The sequence below is a fragment of the Nesoenas mayeri genome, assembly GCF_963082525.1.
Source record: "Nesoenas mayeri genome assembly, chromosome: 3".
Classification (NCBI taxonomy): Eukaryota; Metazoa; Chordata; class Aves; order Columbiformes; family Columbidae; genus Nesoenas; species Nesoenas mayeri.
In genome coordinates, this window is record NC_137544.1 from 114,881,937 (window position 1) to 114,903,054 (window position 21,118).

Genomic DNA, 21,118 nt, shown 5'->3' on the forward strand with positions numbered 1-21,118 from the left:
CTGAAAATGACTCAAAATTCCCTTTTTGCTTATTATCCTACCTCTCTAATACGTTTTAAAAGGAGCCGTAATTAGCATCGTGCGCTGTTGTCGGGAAAGGGGAGATCAAAGCCGCTCTAAAGCAGCTGCGCGGTCCCATCTCTGCTTTGCTCTGTGCTCAGTAACAAACGTGTGCCTTGAAGTGATCACTCCGCAGCGAGAAGCGACTTGTGGGAATGGATTGCAATGACCTTGGGTTGTTTACAGGGGAGCTTATCAGAGCCACCACTTAGGCGAGTGCAAAGGAGATTTGATATAAGCAAACCCAAAGAGTTATATCTAGAACAAACAACACGGTATCTTCTAAAATGCCGGTGGCACCCCTAGCAAATACAACCTCTGCTTCCAAACTTTATGATGTTCACAGGGATGATTGTTTGATCTGGTTCACATCTGATCAGAGAGCCGGGAAGATCTTTCCTAAGAGGAATGTTAATGTCAAGCCTGCTTCCAGTTTCCAAAGGAAATAAAATAAATACGATTTAAAAAATAACCCAAACTTCCCCCTCCAGGTTCCTGCCACAAAGACTTCACAAGTGCAAATAAAGAGGGTGAAACATGGAAATGAAACAACACACCAATGAAAAATACTGCTGCTGGAAGGCTTTAAGAAATGTTAAATGTGTCACCTATTTGCAACATTTTAACAAAGCTGTTGCTGATGAATGGCTATAAATATAAAAGAATAATGGGACAGAAACAAGAAAAAGAGCCCTAAACAAGAACAGAAACATTGCCTGGCTGGATGAGTAAATATAGCTTAACATGGTTTTGATTCACTGGTAATTTATGGGTCTTTTATCTTTATGAATATAATAGCTAATAGGAGCCATAAATAAAGATAACAAATGTTAAGGATGTATTACTATAAGTTCTGCTATACCAAAAAAATACATATATAATAACAGTAAATGGTCTGCATGCCAAATATACTTTAACAGCTTAGCAGCATTTAAAACCACCAACAAAAAAACAGTCTCTCCTTTTCTTTTAAGCACATATAACCTTCAGGGCAAATTAGGGCAAGACTAAATCACCGTTTCCTTGCTGAAAAACACAGGAAGAACAAACTTTTGAAGAATGAATGCTGAATGTAATTTAGGAACTGAAAAATGCACATGGTATTATTATAAAGTTAATAGCAGGCAAAGTATCAGTAGGGAAATGATACATGCAGCAATTTTTTAATTTCCTCATATGCCAGAGGGTAGAAGGATAAAACGGATCCCGTTTTCACTGTTTAATAACAAACTGGCGAGGCACAGCTCAAACAAGCCTCATTAAGGTGAGTAACTTATGTGCTGTCTCTTCTCCTTTAGTAGCCTGTGTGGTCTGTTGCTTAAATCAAATTACCAGACACTGTGTGAATTATTGATTACTATTACATGCGATTACACCAAAGTTGGCCCCGCTATGGACAATCTGAGAAGTGACTCACAGGCCAGAAGTGGAAGGGTGATGATTTGAAAGCTAGTTACTAATTAATGGCTTCTAATCAGCCAGCTGGATTCCTTATTTGATGATCCCTAACTAGCCTTTTCCCAAAGATGAAATAGCTAAGAATATCGCTAGATGGTACATTTCCTACACAGCACAGCTGCACAACAAACCAATGCAATAAAAACAATTGATTGCCCATGTGGTACAGCATTACTCCCTTAACCTCGACTCTGTTCACCTAGAAAATGAATGAAGAAGTGTGGTTTCACCAAAAGGTTTGAAGCTCTGTTTTCCTGCAGGAATAAATTGGTACTAGCATCTCCGTATGCCATTTGTAATTCTCCACCTGGCTCTAGCTGCCTTACTTCGAATTACAACTGACCGAGATTCAGCGTGTGATTTTCCGCACAGTGTTTACTTGTGAAAAGATACTGATCTATAACATATATTGATATTTAGGCTTTTAAAACTTTCTACAGTTGTCTTTTTCCCCCTGAAAAACGAGGGTTTCTTTTTCAAGACACTCTTTCCAATGCTAAGTGCGTAATCAGGCTTTGGCGTTGGTGGCAGCTGCTCAGGAGCAGTGGGGGACAGGAGGGGACCCGGACTCATTCAGAGCAGAAGGAAAAACCCACCCTGCAGCCAGGGTAGCAGCTCTTTTCCACACAAGAAAACAAATCTACATGCCAATGGCAGGGCCAGACCCCAAAAAGCTGCTCCCCACTGCTGCAAGCCATGCCCAGAGCTCAGCACCCCTTGTACTTTCAAAGATGGAGCTGTACAATAGCACCTCATAAAATAATGTTCTGGAAGTGCTTCTAGGCTCTCATCTCTGAAATAAATTATGGCCTCTAGTATTTCAATACACGTGTGACTAACACGGCGTTTCACGCCCAGGTGGTCAGTGGTTTAAATGGCATCGCATCGGCATTCAATACTGTAAAGTTTTACACCCTAAGGAATACCAAGATATGTTAAAAATATCACTGGTGGTTTCATTTCAGCCTTGCCTGCCAGAGCAAGAGAAAGTTCACAATTACATTTTGCTATCTGTCAAACGACAATAAAAATAATTAAAAATACAAAGCATGCATTATATACACACACACAAAATATACCTTTCTAAAGCATCTATTCTAACTGCTCAAAGGCTTGTGGAAAGGAGAACTGTCTCATAAATACTCCAAAAATAGAAAACTTTGAACAGTGTTTACCAAAACAACTAACTTCAAGTGACGTTTTCTATTTTTATTTTCCTCTATATAGATCTTCCGTAGAACCTTTTTACCTCTTTGACACAAAAGCTGCTTTAAAAGAAAAAACAAGTGCAGCAACAGAAATCAGTAATGGGTAGTGCTTCCATCAAGAGTGAAATAAACATTTAAGGGGCTAGGCATTGTAAGTTTTTTGACTCTTTCCCTTACATATCTCAGAATGACAGAATGTCAGGGATTGGAAGGGACCTCGAAAGCTCATCCAGTCCAATCCCCCTGCCGGAGCAGGAACACCCAGATGAGGTTACACAGGAAGGTGTCCAGGTGGATTCTGAATGTCTCCAGAGAAGGAGACTCCACAACCCCCCTGGGCAGCCTGTCCCAGTGTCTGTCACCCTCACTGAGAAGTAGTTTCTTCTCAAATTTAAGTGGCACCTTTTGTGTTCCAGTTTGAACCCATTACCCCTTGTCCTATCATTGGCTGTCACCGAGAAGAGCCTGGCTCCATCCTCCTGACACTCACTCCTTAGGTATCTGTAAACATTAAGGAGGTCACCCCTCAGTCTCCTCTCCTCCAAGCTCCCTCAGCCTTTCCTCTCTTGTTGTCCTCTATTAAAACCAGAATATGAAAGGAAGTATCCAACACCATCACACGAAAGGAGACACCAGATAATTTTGTAAGGAAATTCATCAGCCAACAGTTATCGTGAACTGCATTACTCATACATCAAGCATCTAAATTTTATATTGCAATCATATAACTGCTCTTAGAATGATCTACTTTTTCCAAAACGTATTGGCAATGTATGCCTTTAAAAGAATTTCTTTCATATTCTCAAACCATCATGCAGAAAATAGCAGCTATACAAATTTATAAGGACTTCAGTCTTTCCAATGACTGGAACTAACCAAATGTATGGCATACTAAATGAAATGGTTTTGCTTGACAAAGGCTGCAAGTTCTTTGAACAGTGAAACCAACTGGGATTGAATATTATAATTCTCAATCATATAAAATACCATGATGGACAGCTCTGTCAAGCTCATTAATACTGAAGTGACTGCTGATAACTGCTCCAGGTTTCAACCTCTAATTAAAGCTAAGTGGCTAGATTTGCATATAGTAAACAATAGACTTTTCTTGCAACCGCACTCCCAGAGGCCTTATCAGCGTCACAAATACAATATCATTAAAACTTGAATGCTAATTATGGTTAATTTCTCAATGCAAATAGGAGTAATTCACTGGATATTTAGGTCTTTCTTGCTCAGGCTTAGCACTGTACTTTATCTAAATGTACCCTAGACACTTACCAAAAATAACATGCCAGGAAGAACAAAACATTCCACCACTCTCCCTTCTCCCTCCTGTTTAATAAAATGATGTCAAATGTTATCAAAAGCATTCTGATAAAATGAGCAAGGCAAGTCAATCAGCCTTTCTCCATTTGTTCTGTCTATCTGGTTAACAATGTGGAAAAAACCCCAATCCCTAATTAAAAATACTTCAAGCTGAGCTACTGTTCTCATGTTGCACACACTGGTAATATAATAAAAACTTTTCAAAACTATCCTTATTTTAAACATTGTCTATTTAATGACAAAAGTAACATTTTGGAAATCTGCATCTGTTGGGGAAAAGACTAAGATGCATTAAAGTGCCTTAAAATAACACACTTGTATTTCTAGTATCTCCTGTGTAACTGCAAGAAAAGAAAAAGCAGGGGAACAAAGAATTTTAAAACATTTTTCCCCCAAAAATCATAGAATCACAAAATAGTTTGGGGTTGGAAGGGACCTTCAAAGCCCATCCAGTGCCACCCCTGCCATGAGCAGGGACATCTTCACCAGATCAGGTTGCTCAGAGCCCCATCCAGCCTGGCCTGGGATGTCTCCAGGGATGGGGCATCCACCACCTCTCTGGGCAACCTGGGACAGGGTGTCACCACCCTCACTGTAAAACATTTCTCCCTCATGTCCAGCCTGAATCTCCCCTCCTTTAGTTTAAAACCATCACCCCTTGTCCTATCATAATATTATGTATTTTTATACCTTTCTCTGCCTCAGTGACAAAGTCAGTGCCAGTCAAGGCCCCTCCTCAGAGCAGGGTCAGTGAGAGCGGGTGTCCCACACACACGTGTCCAGACGGGCTCCAGGTGGGCCCGGGGGTGGCCGGTCGGTGACACAACAGTGTGTTGCCATAGCAACGTGCTGATGCAACAATGCACGTGGCTCCATAAACCACTGCTGGGGGAGCTGCCTCTGGAGCCAGAGGAGCCAGCGCAGCGTCGCAGCTCAGGACAGTCTCGGCAACTAGAAACAAGGTTTATAGAACCATAGAATGGTTTGGGTTGGAAGGACCTTCAAAGCCCATCCAGTGCCCCCCCTGCCATGAGCAGGGACATCTTCACCAGATCACATTGCTCAGAGCCCCGTCCAGCCTGGCCTGGGATGTCTCCAGGGATGGGGCATCCACCACCTCTCTGGGCAACCTGGGACAGTTTCGCACCACCCTCATTGTAAACAATTTCTTCCTCATGTCCAGCCTGAATCTCCCCTCCTTTAGTTTAAAATCATCATCTCTTTTGTGTTGTAACAGGCCCCGCTAAAAAGTCTGTCCCCATCTTTCTTACACGCCAAATATAATGGAGTAACAAGTCACCCAAGAACAGCTCATCTGTAGGTGCTATAAAAACACTAGTGCAACACTGACAATGTCACTGGCTAATTACTGGCTCCAAATGTACCAGGGAAAAGTTACCGTCTTCTTCTTGCTACTACGAAAGCTGCATTAATGAGTCAGGTTATGATTTCCATTGACAGTCCCTACTATTTTTACATGCATCCCACACGTAAAAGGACGTCCACGCAACTCGAGCCCACACCAGTTAAGTTACAGGTGGAAAGCAATTAATTAGGATTCAGAGGTAGCTGTTTCATGACAGCTGTGTTATGTAGAAAGTAGCAAACTTCACTCTTCTTGCCAATAAATATTTATGTTTGTGGCCTCTACAGGGTCACCAAGGCACTCCCTGCCACTGCTTTGCATGGAAACATCTCTGTTGTCCAGCCTGCCTCTGTCCATACACGCCTATCTGCTTTTCCAAGGAAAAAATAAAAGCCCAGGTTTATTTACCTGGTAAAGCCTTATTGCCTTTCCCCCATTTCCCTTTCAGGGAGCCTCCACTTTTCTTCTTTCCTCACCAGCCTTTCATCTTGGCCTTTGTTTCAGAGAGGCAGCAACCTTGAGGGCACCTCCCAAGGCTTCTCCCCAAACACCCAAACTTTTGTTCTGCTGTGACCTAGAACTCACTTTAAAAATATCCAACACTTCCTATCTATTCTGCCTCCTTCTAGTTCCAAGGCACCATGACTCAAAGTACGTTCTGCAACCACATCATCTATCTAATCTGACAACTGAATTTTATTTTATTTTTTTAAATTACATTATCCTTCACTCTTTCTATCTATGTCAGTGATCCCATAATCAGAGCCCCTCTAGATTACATCTCCTACCCCCTTAAGCGTGCCTTTTTCCATGCTGGCCATTACTACAGGAATGCCTCCAAGTTCATAGCGTGCCAAGGTTCTTACCTCTCCCTCAGTCAATCAAAACAGGACACAAACCTCTCTCCTTAAAACCAAGGCAAGGAAAATAAAGCAAATCTACCATCAGCCTTGGTTCTATGTGCACAGCGTAGGAATCTGAAATCTGCCCATGTCAAACATTTCCCCGCAGACAGAGCATCACACTGAGCCAGACAGGCTGAACTCTCCTGTTAGTACATGTCCAATTATTTGCAACTCTTCCACTGCTGGGGCTTTGTCCTCTTCATGGGAAACGTTGCCTATTAGCTTTTGAAGTACACCAGCATTTTTGTCTCTTCAATCATTACTTTCCATGAGCCGTTAATCATTTTTGTTACATTGAACTGATTGGAAGCCAAGGACCACAAGCTGCACTAAGCAGACTCGAACCGCTTGCAGCAACAGCTGAACACTTGTGCAGTGAAACTCCAAGTACACTGTGATTCATGTCACACCAGAAATTAAAATTTATACAAAATCACATAAATCTTTTTGCAGGAACTTAGTTTTTTGACACTTTGCTGCTGCAGAATATTGCCCCGCTTCGATCGCTTCCACTGATGCTGTTTTCTGACATCAACGTGGTGATGTGCGATGTACCACAACATTTTCAGAGCCTTCCCTTCTCAAGACTGAAAATTGATTATTACTTATTGATTGCAGTCTTTACGCCAGCTGAAATCGTTTTGGGCACTGAGACTTTACCTACTCACTCAGAGATTTGCTTAGATACAAAACATGGGATCTTAACGCCAATAGCTTCAGCTGAGTCCAAATTTTTCATCCACAACAGCTGGGGAAAAACACACTTACGATCAGTCTATTTGAAAGTCAAACCATTTCATATTTTTGTGTTGTTTTGGGTTTTTTTTGTAAAAACAAACATTTCCTAATGTGCACCCAGCAAGTGCTCCATGCCATTGTTTTCAAGAGCCCTTGTAAAGCTTTATTTCTCATGATAATGCCTCAGAAGAGGATAGCAGTATATGCTGCAAACCTACGCTTCACCATTAAGAGAGCCTGCTGCATTAAAGGGATTTGATTTATTTATCCTTCAGCATAGAACATCTGAACAATGTATTCTGGAAGAGCTCAATAAACATGCTAGAAACACTCTAGAAAAACCTTGGGGAAAAACAGGCTAGTGGTCCCTTTACCTACAGATTTCAGGTTTTCTGATATTTTAGCATAAGAACGTACTTTTATTTGCAAGTGAGCTATCACTTGATGTGAACTTAGCTCATTGACTTTAAGCCTAAATATTTCAGGATGGTGCTTTCCTTGATGGCCACAGAACCCAAAGAATTTACAAGAAGATCTCCTGAGTCACTCAAATGAAGAAGAAACAAACAAACAAAACCAACCCCCCCAAAGTAATGAAAAAGAAAAAACAGTCTAGGGGCACAAAAGGTTTCCAGAGACCTTTTTATGACAGAGGTCTGGACAGGCATTCATAATCATTAGTGGTTTTTGGCAATACAAACCAGTTCCTCCTACTGATGGAGGGACCTTAGGATTATTAATAGTACCACTATAGCTCACTAATTTTTGGAGGAGCACTTAGTCTTGATCAGCTATTCTTTCTCTGTAGTGAAATTCCACATCTTTTGCAGACCAGAAGACACCAAGATGAGACACACAAACATCTCAATGAAAACTTCTCTGCTGCCCTTGGCGTTCTGCCATGAGTCACCCTCTCAGCACACACCAAAGGGAACAAACCACATTGAAAAAGCCCCCAACAACTCTTTTCAGGAGCAGCTCAATTAAACATCACCACCTGTGTGCTCACAACAATACATGGTTATATAGCTGATGTATTTCACATACGCTTTTAGGAAGTCTTTGCCTTCATCCTTCCCAAGGCCTGCCCCAGTGTCCCACCAGAACTCCAAAGAACTCAGCATTTGCTTTTAATTATCCCCCTCCATGAGCATTCATACAATTTGCAAGTCTGTCTTGAGTAGGATTTTACTAGCTCTTGCATTCACATTTGAGCATCCCTTCCTATTTGCTATTCTTTCAGATTTAACCACTGCAATGGGTACTATTCACAAGCCAGAATTACAAGGGAGTCTTTATCTTACAAAATCTTTCATGATTTAGCCCAAACCATCTGATGTTTTACACTGCTAGAAACAGTTTTATACAGTCCAAGATATTATTAAGGTTCTAGTGAGACTTTAACTTTGTATTTTATACTCCAAAGCATTTTCTCGAGCCTCTCATTTAACCAAAATCTCCCTGACACTTGTGTAGCAGTCCATTATTCTCCCCAAACTACCTCATCAACACTTGCAAGGTGCACGCATTTGTTTCATAAACCATCTCAGCTCTCCCACCTCTGGCAGCACTGAGTACAAAGGGACTTGGTAGAATGGCATTTTGTGAAACGATACTTTGCATATTTATTCAGAGAAACCCTACACTTGAGGAAAACGCAAGGGCTGTTTGTTTTTAACAAGGAGATAATAAAGAAAAATGGTTTCATTTACTTAAAATACCTCCACGCTGCAAAGGAAAGGGATGATGATAAATCAGACTAACACATCCAGGCTACCCAGTTCAGGGACTACACATGGTGCAGCTATGATAGAGCTCTTTTTAGTCGAGATTTGCGAGTATTTAGCCAGAATAGGATAAGTTATTTCCATTGTTTCTGTTACCTGCAGAAATCCTGCAGCTCGTGTTGATGATGCTGGACTAGGCCTTTTAGAAATGAATCCAGTTTAAGCCAAAACCACCAGAAAACAGGAAAGTATCCCCCCCCGAGCTATAAATGAAGGAAACAGACATAACACTGAAATGATGCACAATAAATGGTGATGAAGAACACCAGCAGTTCTTCCTTTTAAAAACATCGATCACTAGCAATTTTAATTAAAGCCAACAGTGTGGTAGGTGACTTGGCTCAGCATCCTTGAATTTATCAAGTGGGTTGTTCCTAATGCCCAATTACAAGCTGTAGTCACCACCACCATGAGGCTTAAGTAGAATTAGCTGTCATTAACGCCATTAGCCTCTGAAATGAAATATGATAGATATACGTCCTCTCTCAGACAGAAGCTTATTTGAATGAACCAATGTCAGACAGTGTCACTGCCCTACAGTTTTTTAGCAATATGCTTCTTTGACCACCAAATGACCGGTGGTCTAATGAAAATATTTTTTTATGACTCTCATATTGTAGCACAACTTTTATACCTAACTTTGTCTATACCTGCACATGGTCCTATAGGTTTGCTTCCTTAAGAAAACTGGGAGCTGCGTTTTCTGAACTGGTGTTTTACAAACTTTCACATACTAACATTGCATCAAAAATTCAGCTTATATACCACACTCCTCATTTCTGTGCCAGGGCTACAGAGTAAAAATGTGTTTATGAGATGAATGAGAATATTTCTGTATCTGCCATCATTGGTCTGGAGACAACTTTTCTTCTATAGAATGCAACTCAGCAGCTCTGAGAGTCAAAGACCCTTCATAATTTTGCAGCTGATTTAAAAGGGGTGAAATAATGAAGATATATGAGAATATAGAACAAAAAGGAGATGGGGAGAGATTAGGGAAATGGATAAATAAATGTCCTATGGAATTTAAAATTATGAAACACACTTTGAAGGATCAAAGGAGGGAAGTATGTAAACGCTTAAAAGGGGGGAAAAAAATCCATAGACAATGACAAAAACAACTCAAGATTGCAGTAAGTAATAACACGATGTTGGGAACACAGCATTTGTATGTTAAAGAAAGCAAATATGGCACCACAGTACATAAACAGGGGATCTGGAATGCAAGGAAGCATTAATTCAGCAGAAAGAAAAAAAATGACAGTTTGATGACTTAAATTTGTCTGGAGCTTGCCCTGGTCACTTAACTTAGTCTTGGTGTATTTGAGAATGCAAGCATAGATACAAAAAGGTCAAACAGGAATGTCTGAATGTAAGAGGTATATCAAGAAATGCTTTGCACCACCATGTAGCTTGCTTTGAAGGTCACAATTCTGATCTGCAATGATCCAGTTGGAAAAGATGCTCACACAAGGACTTAGAAAAGAACATAAATAAGAACTGAATAGGAGATGAGGATTTAAGATCAATATCAAAAATACTTTGGTGATCCAAAATCATCAATGGCAACATTTTCTCCTTCTGCAGGAGGCAGGTAGGAACAAAACTCACTCTATGATGTGAACACTAAGAGATTCAGCTCCAGGGATAGGGGAAGGTTGGGGGGCACATTTCAGTTCCAGCACTCCAAAACCCAAAGAAATATATTTTAAAGGTGGCCAGGCAAAACAAAATCAAGAGCACAGAGAGGTCCCATTGAAACAGCATCATCTACTTACAAATCAAGAGGATTAATCCCATCATCACTATGCCAGCAAAATTTCTTGTCATGTGCTCGACTCCGGGAAGGATGTATTCCATAGGAGGAATACCAACAGGTAATAAATGTAAAAATATGTTTGGCTTATGGCGCTCTCTCAGCTTCCATATGGGCTCTGACACACTTGCAGTTTTCCTCTTTTTCGCACAAATGGAGGAAGGAGCTGCGCTGTGTTTATGGTGGTGCGGTCAGGATCGGATGATCAGGGAGGACATGGTAACGGGTAATTCCACCCCAACACCGCCTAAGTTTTCTCAATTGAGGTCATCATCCAAGGTGTCTGTCTAAACTGTGTTATTTGGTATGAAAAAAAACCCCATTGTGTCATGTTTGCTCCTCTTCTGGAAGCGCACGGTTGTGTGGAATAGACACAGGTTGAGATTCAAGATTTAATCCAGCCAGTTTATGTCAGAGAAAGTTCAGAAGGGTATGGCAACTCATAAAAACTAGCAATATAGTCATTTCTTCGAAAAATATTTTCAATATAATTTTTTCTATATACCAATATGAAAAGAATAAATACTAGTTTTTAATAAGACCACTCGTAAAGTAAATGCTCAAGCAAACCGCAGTCTACAGAAATGTGTGTTACTGGCTTATAGCTTTCGCTTGAGGAGTCATCTTTTAGGAAGGAAAGGCATAACAAGGTAAAATTAAAGAATAAATCTACTGGTAATTAACCCAGTTTAAAAATATTCTCTCCTCCTTGCAGCGATGTTTTTCTGTGGCAAAGTACGGGAAGTCATGTTACAATACACATCTTTTCTCAAATAGTTATCCTTACCAAAACAACTAACACTACATGCTATATTTGCTTTCATCTGTGCTATGAACCTATTTCTAAATCCTAATTGGCAGCATCACTAGGAGTTGATAAGCAAGTCAGCTTTGAAAAAATAAGGTTGTAAACTGTTTACTTCGATACAGGCTGCATGTAGTTGATATTTGGTGAGAACAGTTTTTCAGATTAAAGAAATTAATATTTCATCAGAATAAAATACTAAAGTACCTGTCATATTACTTTAATTAGACCATTCAGGTTATACTGGTTTTACTCTGTACAGGCCTTAAAAGATAATGTGACATAATCATACTCGAACAATATTAAAAACCTCTCAGGTCAGGGTATAAATTTTGCAACTAATCACTGATCATTGCTATTTCTTTATAGGTAGCTATGACATACTATATCAATTCTGTGTGATGTATGTGGCTCCAAGTGACTAGCAGCAATTCAGGGAAAACACATTTAATGACCTGCAAACAAGGCTCATGAAAACATGCCCCTTCTGTTGATTTTTCAGAACTGCTTTCCAATATATTGGCTCTGCTCCTAAATAGATATTATGCTGTAATGAATTTTATTTTTAACCTAGTTAAGTATTGTGGTGCCCATCTGATACAGAGAATAATTGATGCTCTTAGTTTTATTTCCTGTATATTAGCTGTACAAATAGATATTAAAACATTCAAAACAATCTTCTTTTTAAATTTGATATTTGAAAAATGGACCAATTTCACGTGAAAAAAAGCAGATAAGAATTTCACATGATAGCTCATTCTTTGTACAGGTAAATTAAGGCAATGTTTAAACAAATAGGAGGTGCAGAAGTCTCTCAAAATTATTAGATGAAAAATGCCAACTGACAGGGACCTCATGAGCACCATGAAGTGTTAAACGCAGCATCACGTGTTCTTTGCTTCACCATTAAATTACAAGGAAAATAGCCTGGTAGTAGCAAGTAAGTGTCTGCCAGACAAAGACCCTGTTGCAACTATTATTTTCCGTTACTGCTATTACTGGTGAATCCCATGAGTCTTAACAGGGGTTGCACCTTTGCAGCACATACAGACTGTCCTTACAGAGCAAATACAAGCCCTCCCAAAGCGCCTACAAACTGCAAAGAAGATGACAGGGAATAGGTCGGCAGAAGACAATAAAGTAGAAGGGCAATGCTGACTTTGGACAGAGCCTGATGGCCACAGCCCACCAGCTCCATGGGCTTTGTTAGGAACTTGTACATGCCATCAACTTGCGCTATGAACTTCCACTACAAATAAGTATTCCTCTAGTCTACTTTAACATTTTTTTTCCTTTTTCAATCAAAATGAAGAGGGTTTTTTTTTGGCAATACAATTTCCTTTGCACTGGAACATAAATCATTTTCACTTCACGGTGTAGACTTTCCAGCAATCCCTAGATTTTATGAGCTGTCTCATATAAGTAGCATCTTGGTCCACTGTCTGACAGGTTCGTACTTTGTCCTTCCCTAATGAGACAGTTCCCCAATTATCCAGCCAACAGGCAGTGTTTTCTAGAAAGTTTCATCCTTTCAAGCACAGGATTCCCACAGGGTGATGGGCAAATTATCACACGTTAAACCCATCACATACACAAACTTGCAGAATTTATTCTTCAATGAGCCATTTACTTTTTATTCCACCAGTTCAATTTTTACGTGTAGACTCTGCATTTCATTAAACCTAACAAAAATAACTAACCTTTCTCCCTCTCCACATCACAAAATCACCATGGTGCAGAACGACTACAAGACTAATATCACAGAACAACAAAATGGACAGCTGAGACTCCCTAGCAATGCAATGTTTATTAAAGCACTGCTATTATTTCTTTATACTATCTAGACAGTTATTTGTTGTCAAGTAGAGGATGAACCAGGCAGGTCGAAGGACCACAGTGCCTTCCGTCCTCTGATAACACCACTTGGTGCAGCATCTAAGCCCTAGCACCCTGAGATGAGTCAAGTACAAGCACTTGCTCAAGTCTGTACTCAAATCACTTCTTAACACCTGGGACAGCTGAGAGGGGAGGAAAAAAAAGGGATATCCTTATTCAGAAGTCATCATGTCATATTTAAAAAGAGGAAGAATCAGCATCAGGTCACACCATCATTACCACGAATAATTTCCATGTGGTACGTGGCTACGAAACATTCGCGACTGACCCGTGTGTCCTTCTCAGCTGCTCTTGGCCATAGAAAAAAAATACCACAATATGCTTCAGGCGTCAAATAAAACAAATCCACTTCCCCCTAGAAAACACATACTGAATAGATAAATTTACAAAAATTAAACAGATAATTAAGAAAAGCAAACAAGTGTACACAAGTGGTTAGAACATTATTGTATGAGTTGTATGTGCACCCCAACCTGGGTATCTTCTCAGTGTCTGTACAAAATCCTCTGTGGTGAGATGGAAGGAAAGCCAGGTAGCAGGAGAAACAGAAATCAAAGACATTTATCTCAATGGGAAAACCATTCCCAGTGGCACATTGGCAAATAAATTAACAAGAAGGAGAAAAAAAATAAAAACACAACCACACAACCAAAAAAACAACCAAAAAACTAACCAAAAAACCAACCAAAAAACCACAAAAACCTCCCCACCAAAACCACAAACACACAACTGTGCAACTATGTGACCAAAACAAACCAAGAAAACACAACCGCATTAAAAACATGTTGTTTTTAAAGGAATTCTGTTTGCAACATAAAACAATCTGTCGGCTCCTGCCGTGACCAATTTCCACAAGGCTGCAATGGACTTGCAGCTGGAGTCCGACCTTTGGGCTTTGGGCAACGCTTAGTGCGTTAAGAACCTGGGTTTCAATAAATATAACTATTATAAATATATATATATATGTTTTCTGTCACTCTGCTGTTGGTGCTGTTTTTAAGTCTCTAACCATCCCTGGCTGAAAAGTCTGTCTCCAGTTCCCCATGCTGGACACAACAGTCAAGTCAACTTCACTGAAGTCGAGCAATAGATAAATTCATAGATTTAATTGTCACTCTACAGCTGCTCCTTTCTCAGTTTTCCCCACAACAGGTTGTCAACTCACTCCCAGTGCATGATCCACTACAAACTCTGGCTTAATTCTCCAAGGAACCTCTGCCTAGGGCTACAATCATCCCTCGACCTTTCTCAGTTGAATGAGTATCTCTGTTTAGCTGTAACCATTTACACTTGATCTTGCTGGATACATCTTACTTAACAAAATCTTTATTGAAGAAACTGGCTTGTGATTCAATCTGCCAAGATCATTTTGAAAGAAATGGCTGGGAGCACAAGCAACACGCAGCAGCAGGTTCACCTTGGGTGAAGAAAAGCATGGCCGGCTATGGCAATTTCTGTAGCCAAAAAGAAAGATCATAACCGTCTCATCTGATGTAGATGTAAAAAGCCAAGCCAGATAGAAAACTCACTTTGAAAATGGAAAAAATCAGTCATATCATAGCTTTAGTTAAACAAGTGCTTCAAAGAAACAAATTAAGTGGATTTATGAAGCTGCGGAAATTTCCTTCCAAGGTAACTCTTCTGATTGATGGATATGAATCTATATCAGAAAACCAGACGATAAAATAAAGTCAAGTCTTAAAAATTTCAGACTTATAACTCATTGCTATGGCAACGTTCTCAGCAGGAAATAAGTTTCCTTAAAATATTAGAAAAAAATTGCCTTACTTTTCCTTAAAACAACTCCACATCATGAGAGAACAAGGCAGGTAAAGGCGAGACTGTAAAACAATCTGTTAGACCAACACATTACAGTACACCATTCCAAGTGTCTTTTTACAATCCAAGTAAAATTCCGCTTTGATTAATTTTATAATTTAGCACAGGAGTTGCTGAGAACACTCTGGGTTTGAAATTGGTATTAAAAATTTAAGTCCGTGAGTAAAATGTGAAGATTCAGGCATGGCAGTGGCTAAATACATCTCCACTCAAACAAATCTCAAAGAAATAGGGCAGCCTATCACAAGTACACCTTCCTTTTAAAGGCAGATACAAATACCAAGAATAACACTGCACAGCTGCAAAGTCTACTTTAAAAATCCATAATTACAAATATTTAAATCAATTAAAACCACAATTCAGTTATTTCTTAAGTGCTATAAACAGATATGTAGCAGGTACCTTTCTTGATGTATTTTTTACATGAATAATTAATAAGTTGTATTTCTGTACAAATTAGCTGTATTGGTATTGTTATTTATTTGAGCAACACCAGGACAATAAACAAAATTAAATGACCCTTGTTTGTGAAAAACACCTATGAAAAGATGAGTTTGAACTCCCTGTATATTAACCTAATGTGAAAGGAATAGTTATCTCACAAAGCCTCAAATAATACTTTAATATAAAAGGACTGCATACGCAGAACTAGTTATATGCCTTGTGTACACTGATGTAAATATAGATGAACAATGTGGATTTCAAAAAGCATTTCCCAACCTTATTTAGCATATTTTTGTAATAGCCCTAACCAAAGTGCAACGTAACCTGCATGCACCAGAGGGACCCATTTTATCCAGGGTCAAAAGAGACAACTTACCCTCCCAGAAATATCCCATCATTACAGGCCACCAGATGTTTCACTGGAATAGCCAAACGGTGGCTTTCCCACTCGACCTGAACATGTCAGCAAGTCAGCCCCTGAATGGGTTCTCTCAGTTCTGAGGGATTTCTAGATGGCCTTTTGCCTTTCTACACTATAGAAAGAAAGAACAGGGTGGTTGTGCTGAGAAGTACAGTCCAGTGAAGAGGCTTTCCCTGGAGCAGGACTAACCTTGGGCATTTATAACATCCATGGCTGACAGAGTTGGGGTTGTTCAGCCTGGAGAAGAGAAGTTTGGGGGAGATCTTATTGCGGCCTTTCCGTACTGAAAAGGGGCCTGTAAGAAAGATGGGGACAGCTTTTTTTTAGCATGGCTTGTTACAACAGGACAAGGGTTGATGGTTTTGAACCAAAGGAGGGGAGATTCAGGCCAGACATGAGAAAGAAATGTCTCACAATGAGGGTGGTAAAACATCGGCCCAGGTTGCGCAGAGAGGTGGTGGATGCCCCATCCCTGGAGACATCCCAGGCCAGGCTGGATGGGGCTCTGAGCAACCTGAGCTGGTGAAGATGTCCCTGCTCATGACAGGAGTGGCGCTGGATGAGCTTTGAAGGTCCCTTCCAATCCAAACTATTCTGTGATCCAGGCAGAAAGATGGACTGTTAGACATTTATTTATTTATTTATTCATTTATAATGCAACAGCAAACCTAGTAAGTCTCTAGAATAGCATGAGCTCTTCCCTACCTGACTCTAGGGATCTGATAGGAAAAATGTCTGTATTTTGTATTTAAGCCCGTTCATATATTTGGTGGCAGTAGGCAGGTCTCCTTCAGCAACTCACAAAGCCACCTTCTTGGAGGATTTCCTCCAACCCCCACACACCAGCCACAATCCTCCCAAGAGGAGGTGGAGGTCACAGAGCACCATCTAAAGAGATGCTTCTTATAAAGCTTTACAGTTCACCCCCTGCCAACAAGAAGTGATCCTGAAGACAGCAATGCCAAACATGGTCCTGAACAACAGCAGAGCTGCCGTCCCCAACAGAACTTCTCCATTTCTGCCCCCATGGCAGAGGAACCCGGCCTTGCCGTATGGGTGAGGGATCAGCACCAACCTCTCCTCCCTGCAAACACATTAAAGCCCTTTGGACTTGGACCCAGCCACAAAAATGCACGGCATTTTTTAAAACTTTCTGTATCATTCAGAAATGTCTGTTTAACTGCAATCTCAGCTCTGACTGACCTCAATTGATTACGATTTTATTTCAACCACAAGCAAAGTGTGAATGAAGTATGTGGCAAGGAAATGCTTGATGTTCAGAAAAGTTTAGAGTATCAGGCGGCTTCAAAGCAGCGTATGCAAAGAGAAGCAGGACAGGAGGTCCTCTGAGAAAGTCAGAACACACAGAGTAAATAATTTCAAACAATGTGTGAAGAGGGGACCAACTTAATCCCTGAATACAGTGAGTACAACTCTCCAAGCTTGATAATCTAATAATTATTTAGCCTTATAAGACTCTTATTTAGAAAAGCAATACAGGAAACAGAAGACTAATCTAGCAGAATATTTTTAGTATTTCTTCTTCAGGGAAGATTTGGTGCCTATAATGTATTCCCAGTGTTTCAGGCAGCAGAGATTTAATTGATGCAAGACAGCAACTGCCACTGATGTGTTTAAGAGACCAACATCAAAATACAATTTTTTACATTATGAGGAAACTATTCTGAACATTTAATAAACTTAATTTGCTTAAATTCCAACTATTTACTCCTAAAATAAATTCTCTGGATTACTATATCTTCTCTTTCATTGATCTGTACTGACTTAGGTGGAGATAAACAGAAACAACGTCTCAAGTATCCTCTTCTCTGTATAAATAACAGGCCCATCCAACACAAAAGGTGCACCCAGCACCGATGAGCACACAAAGAGTAACTCAAGTGTCTGACAGTGGGCACAGCTACATAAACAAGTGCGGAGGAAAAAGCGATGCATGTTTTCAGGAATGCCAGATAACAGGAGCAAATACAAACATACACTTTACCTCAGTAAGCTAAAAGATGGAGTAGGTGACCTGAGAGAGACGAACTCCAGTATGAAAAGAGCTGATGTGGCATTCAAAACCTTATATTGAACATAAAAGGTCTGAGAAAGCAGGAGTGGGAGACAAATGTCGGGGGATGTTTGATTTCTCTCTCAACAATCCTGTGGGTGATCCAATTTGTTCCTGAGGCTCTTCTTTCTGCCTTAATGGCTATGGAAATCCTCACCCATAGCTGGGCTGCTGGTGAATTATGAACCTTGGCAATGACACTGACTGGTGTTTTATTATATTCCCTCATCTCATTTCACTTTTTTTAAAAATACTGAGATTATAACACTTTCCAATGAGATTTGAGTGCTCCCCCAAGAGTTAGCACAGAGTTGCTCTCATCTGTGTCTGGTTACCTCACCTTGGATACAACCACAACCCAAATTAATATCAGCTACACCATTTATTTCTCTTTTTGTGATATACACAACGACATTCTTCCCTTCCCCCCTCCACAAAGCCGCATCTCACAATTTACAAAGTATTTCAAGACCACTGCTTTCCTTCCTCAGTACGTAAAACATCTACATACACACATAAGTGAGTTTTGATCTATTTTAAATCTTATTCCTGTTCTCCCCAGTCCATTTTGAACAGAAACTACAACCTCGATATGGCATTCATCATTTATAGGCAGCTCAACGATACATATAATACTGAAACAAAACGAGTGACTGCAGTAAGTATATCTAATTTGAGGCTCATTATTCAAGACCATTTTCTCATTATGCTGGTTTCCAGCACGCTCATCCCTTTGACTGTTTGTGAACTGGGTTATTTTTCCCCACCAGATGCTATTTCATCTTTACCCGTGCTGAGTTACTCAGTAGCTGTGAGCTCTGGCTCTGATCTGCCCCCCACTGAAGTGGAGGCAAAAACTCCCCTCTGGTGCGGCGGTGGATGCTGGACGAGGTTATATTCGCCATCTCTGTAATCAATTGTCATCATACATCTCTGTCCCTTTCTGGCATTTGCAACACTACCTAATGTAGCATCATTTGTAAATGTAATTAATGAGCTGTTTATGTACGCTTCAAAAATCATTAATAAAGATGTTAAATTAAACGGTGTTTAGTGGTGCACCCTGAGTCACCCTGCACACTTCTGCCCAACTCGATACGTGGCCATTCATCACTACTCTCCATTCATAACGCCTCCAGCAATTCTAATTCCTATGACACAATTCATGGTCTAAACTGAACTGTGGTGGGTTCCCCCCCACATTTTTTGCATCATTTCCTAAACTTGCTGTCCTTTCTCTTTTGATGGCTAACACCTTCACCTTGTAACAATAATTTCATGCTTCCTTGTTTCCTTCTCACTTGCTACAACTGCTAGTACCCCATGCTTTCTAGTTTAGTTAATTCTTTTAGTATTCTACAACTTCTTATCATCATTACCCATTTAATTATAAGTAGATTGCTTTTCCTGCATTTACTCAGTATCTCTTTAAAAACTCTTCATTTCCCTCTTTCCCATGCTCATTTCATCTTCTTGTCACAGAGGCCACAACAATATACTGTCCATCAGCACAGATTATTTTCTCTACCTTATTTTACACAGGTAACTTCCCTGCCCCTCCAGTTTTTATCTTCTCCCTATAGCAAATACATCTGCTGTCATAATCCAGTCCACACTCAGATGTTGCCTATTTGAATCAATTTGAGCACTTCTGTTCTCTCTACTTGATCTCCACAAGCCTCAGAAGTCTGCAGGTATTTTTCTTTCCTTTCCCTTGATGTCTGCTACGCTAGATCTTGCAAAACCCACTTGCACTTTGTATTCTTTTCTTCAGACTCACAGTAATCTACTGCTCCTTAACTGAATGAATTATACATTTCACTTTGCTTCGGGCCTGATTTGTTCATTAGGGCCGGTGCTCAAGTAGCCTTCGCTTCCCAAAGCGTCACTGAAATCACTGGACTTAGGGCTTTTCAGAACAGTCTGTGATCTGTCAATGTGGACTTTAAAATCCATATTGCTTGCTAAGCTTCTTAATGCCGGTACGAATTAATGGCTCTTGGCCTCTGTTCAGCTTGGGCAGCTGTGTTCTGCGAGTCTGGGTGTCGAGTATTTTTTATCTCAAACAGGTGCACAGTCAACAGCTCTTAACCAGAAAGGAAATAATCCATGGACGATTTCTCCCGTGGTCATCTTTTATTACTAAAATACCAGGCTAGTTTTCATGCAACCCATGAGTATGACCATTCTTTATTATTCCATGTTATGACCAAGCTACCACCTAGAATGTTCTAAAATTACAGGATCCCTACAGACGCAAGGACTACCAGCATTGACTGTCTACTGTCACATTTCCTTTATTATTTCAAGATGGTTTTTTACACCATTTCATTATTATTTCCTTCTTTTCTTCCCCCACACCGCTCCATGTTAGAAACATTATTCTCACTAAGCTGAATACCCCAGAAGCAGCATGTAATTGTCCAGAGACTGAAGGCAGGAATGAGGATGAATGCAGGAGCAACAGCACTCAGATCTTACTGGCTCCAAGGAGAATCACGGCAGGACAGAAAAGTCCTTGTGCGTTTAAACAGTCCCACAGAGTAGTTCAAAACATGTCTCCCACCTCAAGGTTGCTTTCAGTTCTGACTTATGTGCCTAGCATTAAAAGAAAAGTATCAAGTAATAACTCAATTGGGTACCACCTCTCTTTAGGGGCTGGGTAATGCCAAAGACGGGGACCACTGGACACCATGTTTGAGAAGTACAGAGACCACTTCATCAGCAGAAAAAGCGCCAAGAGAGCAGAAGTTTCTCCAGAAAGAAACACATAACTAATATCCATCAGTTTTGGCTCTGAAGGGTACAACTAACTCAGGCTCAAAGCCCTAGACCTGTCCTACCCCCTCCTCAAAAACCTTTATCTTCCACTTCTGATTTTTCATATTAATCGCTTTTCCTTTCCGAGCGTTTCATCGCCATATAATACTGTTGGTTCAATTAACATTTTTTACATTAAACATACATTAAAC

At 40.2% G+C, this 21,118-nt stretch overlaps 1 protein-coding gene across 1 annotated transcript in view; it reads right to left on the reverse strand.

Annotated features, from left to right (window-relative positions):
- Window positions 1-21,118, reverse strand: part of MACROD2 (mono-ADP ribosylhydrolase 2) — a gene marked incomplete at its 5' end in the record, with an annotated part of 853,200 nt that overhangs the window by 332,498 nt on the left and 499,584 nt on the right. The window lies entirely within an intron of this gene.